Source organism: Chelon labrosus, assembly GCF_963514085.1.
Source record: "Chelon labrosus genome assembly, chromosome: 11".
In the NCBI taxonomy this organism is placed as follows: domain Eukaryota; kingdom Metazoa; phylum Chordata; class Actinopteri; order Mugiliformes; family Mugilidae; genus Chelon; species Chelon labrosus.
This window is the reverse complement of record NC_140344.1, coordinates 20,131,009-20,137,058: the sequence shown is the minus strand read 5'-3', so window position 1 is coordinate 20,137,058 and position 6,050 is coordinate 20,131,009.

Below are 6,050 nucleotides of genomic sequence, written 5' to 3'. Positions count from 1 at the left end.
CAAGATTCAGTTTCACCTTCCAAAATGCTATTGCTTTTTCCATGTCTTCCTTTTATTACTATTACTACTGAAAAAGCATCCAGCCATTTAACAACTCATATTAAAAACTGGAATTGAACCGCTACAGTCCCCCATTTCCCATCACAGGAACACCAACTATGAAAGACTTCCAGTCTTTCCGTTGCCCATTTACCCAAGTAAGAAAAAAAAAAAGCAGCTTAGCATAGTCCCATGTTTCCCAGAGGACAGTCCTATCCACTCAGGCTGGGAGACTTGTCTGTTCACAGGCCCTAGTTAGCTCACAGGGCATCATCAATAGAGACACGGGCAACCATAAGCTGACTGGCCTGGGAACAGAGGTGTAACCACGAGTAAAGTGCCGGGATAATGATGAGAAAACGCTATCATGAGAAGATAGTTAACGCTGGAGAGGCGGCGGGGCAAAATACTTAACACTGGACTTACTCAAAATGTTTAGGTTTCTGTCCAGTTTCCCAGTTAGACTGGTGGGCCCTCTTTGTTCTCGGTGTGAGGAGAAGAACCCTTTGGGCTAAAATACTTTGGCACATAGGATTCACACGCACAATTTTGCGTTCATTTAAACAGTCAAGCCTTATTCTGTGTGTTCTTTCCTGACAGTTACATGTAGGTTTGCCTAATGTGGCTTTCATAAGTCTTTAATAATTGGCCTCAAATATTAGCAGCGCTGGCCTCCATTAGCAAACATTACCAAAGTTAGCAGACGTTTCCTTAACACGGCGTCCATTGTAGGTGTGTAGCTCAGTAGCACATGTGAATACATGTAAATATTACTCCCATCATGCCTTTAGCAACGTATCACACTAACCCCAGAACCGTTCACGCCCTAGAGCCTTAGCAAACAGTGTGCTAGAGCATAGCACACAATATGCAATTTATACATACGGAGAACCTAAACAGAGCAGGTCATTATTCAGTCATTACCCGCCACAGCCATGTAAAATGAGACTGCCATTCATGCATTGCACCCCGAAAATACCACTGAATAAATACACAGCACACATATGCTTTGAACCCGCACAGCAATTTTGTTGCGCTGATGTAAAGCTCCAGCTGTGGATTCATCCATAAGCTAGGCCTGTGCCTGAATTGCACGGCCAGAAATGGGAATATGATTTATTGCGTTCTGCGATTGTTCCACTCATACGGCAGCTGCAAAAAAAAAAAAAAGAAAAAAAAAAGCCTGCATAAAATCTGCTTCCTGCTACTGAACTGAGAACAGAGAGGAGCTGCAAAGATATAGCCAAATGGAGGCGGTATGAATGAAACAGACAGCAGGAAATATGATTCACTTCTCTGCGCGGCTCCTTTGTTTTCGGGGCCCGTAAGGTACTCATGATGTAGCTGTTGTAAACGCGTGTCCCATTCACCAGCACAGAAGCCAATCTTTCAAATATACAAGGCTTAGTACACAGTTCAATACATGCATTAACCTCCTCCTCAAAGGAACCCTCTGCAGCTCCCAGGGGTATTTCTCAACACTTTCCAGATTTATTACCCTTGAACATCCTTGTTTCTTGGTTCTCTGATTATGTCTCAATACTTGTCCAAAACCTTGGGCCTGGATCCATTATAAACAGTAGCTTTGTATAATGGCTTCCTCCCTAAGAGCTGACTATCAGGCCTTACACGATGTACAGTATGTTTTCTGAATGGTTTACCAGCTATTGGTGCCATTGCACTCGACTGATTATGTTTATAAAATGCATTTATTTTACATATTTAGAAGGACCCTTTTCGGTCACAATGGGTAACTACAATCTTTCACAGCTAACATTACATGTGGTGTTCCACAAGGTACAATTTTAGGTCCGGTTTTATTCTCCATCTACATGCACAGTCATACAACAACACAACTTTTCTTTTCATTGCTACACGACGACACACATGTATACCTTCCCCTGAGACATTGTGATCCAAAACGCCTAGCTGCCACTTAAGAGTGTGCCAATGTACCATGTTATGGGTGAAGACTAGTAACTTGCTGCGAATCTGGAACAGGAATATATTGCAACATTGATTGATTTATGTATATGTCTAAACGGGAATGTTCTGTTTTTCCGATTGCTCAACTCTGTTATGAAGCAATACAGTCCTGTCTACACTATTCCTAATGGGTGTGTCTGGCACTCAGGTCTCATTCCTTTTTTGTGACAGTTAAACAGTTTCAGTTTTACACTGAGTTTAGGTCCGCTTTGCTCTGACACTTACGCTATATCCTTTTTGTATCAGGTATTGTATATACTGTGCAGCACTACACAATTTCAGAATTGCATATTTTAGACAGATGTCTAAATAACAAGACATAACAACACAAATAACAAGACAATGGTGTATAAAGGTCAGAGATACAGTGTTAAAATTAATGATGGTTCCAAACCCACTGAAATTTAAACCCATTTTAATTTCCAGTTCATAAAATTCACAATTTGTAAAGGAGAAGCCATGTTTTGCCCAATATTAGTGATTTTTCAGTGTTCCCTTGAACTTCACACATGTTTTCGTCTCAGATAACACAAATGCAAAGAGTATACTTTGACAGTGGTGTGTACCTCTTTGAATTTGTACAAATGGACAGGGTCACTTAAGAATTAGCGTACAAGAAACGACCAGGGTGGAAGACGTGAGACACTCTGAGTCAAAATGTACGAAGTGGATAATTAGAATCCAACACCAACATGCAATCAGCATGGAGACAAATACATTAACGGCGTCCACGGTCACAAGAAGGATATACTTACAATAAACTTTACAATACAGTTAATTTCCTGCTGGGTCACCTCCACAGCAGACACCAGTATGTGACAGCTGGAATATGGAAAACTAAAGGGGGCCAAAAACATATTCAAATGATGGGTTGCTGTGATGTGCAGAAACCTGAATGCCAAAAGACACTTAAACCTACTGCACAAATATCTATTTGACCTCAAGCTCAGTATAAGGACTGTTTTTCTGCAATTGCTGCTTGGTAAATCTCCTAAACTAAATAAATATTTGAACATGTACACATGCATTTGAGAGACACAATGAGTTTCCAGCTACAGAGATCAATTCATAACAACCATATGTGAAGTAAGCAGCAGTCTGGGTCCAATGTCTGCAATGGGGATAGGAGATCAGTCGGTCGGTAATAAATGATGCAGGTCAGCCACCTGTGAATATTTTACTCCTCGAGGCAGTGTGCCAAGAGAGAGAGGGATATGCAGCATAATTCAAAAGCAATTTTAGGCAGCGGCACATTGTAAGGAGAAGCAGCACAGCAGAAATGTTATTCTGAGGTCTCTAAACTCATCAACTACCGTCTTCCTGCGCAGTGGCGGTGGAATATTTGAGCTACCGTCTGTTAATTTCAGAGCACACAACTTGTAATGTGTGTAGGAAGTGTTGTGTTTCGGACACGCTTAGCTCACGAGAAGGAATCCATTTCCAAAGAATCCTTCAAAATATCCAGCTAACTGAGGTGGTTTATTACTGCTCATAACAAACGATCCAAAGCCATGAGAAAAAATAAATAAAAAGGCCAACTCAGAACAAAAACGGACTTCAGCCAGTGAGGTTCCTTGCAAGGTTCCAAAGTACCCGGACAGAAGCAAAACAATGGGAATGAAAGAATTCAGGCAGGCTCAAACACACACAGTGGAAACAAACAAGCGGTGGAAAACTGGAGATAACAGAGAGCACCGTCAAGCCGATCTAAGCCAAACTATGTAATGAATCCATGGTTTATGTAATGGGGAATCTAATTGCGCAAGTGGATGCAGGTGTCCGGAGAGGCAGGAGAGCGGGTCTGGTGGGAGTCTGAAATTGTATACAGACGTGAGGACTGAACAAATGCATGTCAAAAATGTAAACCACGTTTTCTGAAGTTTTCTCATTTTTTTTAATCCTCAGTTTGTCTGATGTTGAATCCAGAACCTGAGCAGTCAACAGTCTCGCTAAGTATGATATTCGTTTCCCTTGTCTTTTTCATACTTACAATTATAGCATTTACTTTCTCCTGTTCCTTTTGGCAAAGCCACAAATAGAATCAGAAAAGACTAATTAGTGCTGCCCACACAAATGCCTCTCTGTATCCCAGCCAGTGGGCTGCTTGGATGCATACAGAAACACTAGCCCGGCTGCAAAACAATCGGGGAAATGCAAACTTTGTGTTAAGTCATGTGTGTAGAATTGGAATATCAACTCCTTTGAAAAGGTGCTTCCACCGCTCACTCACACGGCTTAGTCAGCGTCTGGCTCGGGCTTGGGGCAGTTGTGGTTATTTGCTATTATGCACTAATTTCACTCAATAAGCTTTAAAGACATTCAGAGACCTGACCGTATCTACCATATTCACAAGAACAACTGAGTGTTGCTCCTGCAACCTACTTTCATACACTCAGTACGATTTTGTGGCCAGAGTACACAGAAAATATACTTCGTAATACAAAGTTAGTGCAATCAGATTTGCCCCTGAGTTTTTGTAACTCTTCAGCAAGGCCACAATGAGAGGAGGGGTGAAAGAGCATTGGCACAGTGTACGCTCAGAATGTAATAATGGTCCACCTTCAGTTTTAATAGACTCACTCCAGCTCTTTGTCAGATCCACTTGAATAAACAATTAGACATTTCTATATCTCCCAACTAGTCATTCAGACTCCGTTCCCCTGCTCCCTCATCTTCTTTCTTCTTAAAAATGTCACCGTGTCATCTTCATGAATCCAAATCTATTAGCATTTCTGAACTGTGCGCCTCTGCTGCTTTCCAGAAACGTCTCTTAGCCCTTTGTATAAATTATAAGTATCGTACATTTTGTTCTTCAGGCTCAAACATTAGCTCATGCACTAAAGAGACCACGTGTGACTCAGAGTAAAGAGGCGACCGTACAAGTGAATAACATAATAATGAAGCTAAAACACAAGCACAAATTTATCAGATAGACACAAAGTGGATTGCTGGCTAAGTTGCCAATAAGCAGGCGGCCCATATGACTGCACGGCATTGGAGGAACGCTCTCCGGGATGTAGGACGTACAGTACCTGTTTCCATGTCAGTGACCAAGAGAAGACCACGTGACCATGACCTCAGGGGATTCACTGCGAGATGCAAACCGCTGGTAAGCCTCTTCACCTCTTCACCACCTGACAAACATGGTCTGTCTTAGGGTGTAGGGCTATCAGCAGAGGTGGCACGCTGGCACGTATTCAATAACTACTGTCTGGACTGTCTAACATCTGCATTAATGACCAATTTTATCACTGCAGCCACTTTTTAATATATGCGAATTATGCATACATCACCGTGGATTGCCTTGTAGTGTTGTAGGGAGCATTTTCCATGGTTTTCTTACATTTTACTGTAATTTAATTGGCGAAATGGTCAAAGCAAAAAAAAAAAAAAGCTGTCACAGGCAAACTGCAGCAATGTTGAAGATAGGTTTTCACTTTTAATACACTTGATTGCTCTGTTTTCTTTTTCCTTCAGTCTGGCACATTTTGTCCCCCCGGACATTACTGAAGCAAAAATACCAAGCTGGTACCTGAGTACTGAGTACATGAGTTGAAAAAGAAAAAATATCCCTATGCACCTCTCCTCCATACGGTAGTTTTGACTTATAGAGAATATATAGAGGCAGCATGAATATGTTGCTGTTAAAGCCACCAGTGAAATCAAGCACTGATTGAATATTTGTTCTACAATCTGTGTAACAGGATAAAAGTCATATAAACATAACAAGGATATAAGGGATTCAAGGGAAGACTGGGTCAGAAAACCTGCAGCACATCCGCTGCATGTTAAAGCATTACTTAATAGTTTTTATGCTTCTGGGATTCGAGCTCATCTGGCTCTCTGTGCCACACATCAAACAGGTCTGAATGAACTTTGACGGCGTGAGTGCCTGTGAGAAAGCCGGAGAGGGTCACGGAGAGCCACGGAGAGAAAGAAAGAAACGGGTACGTATAGGCTGCATCCTCAACCAACGGGAGCTGGCATTCCCATGGAGGAGAGACAAAGAGGGGGGAAGCGGGCGG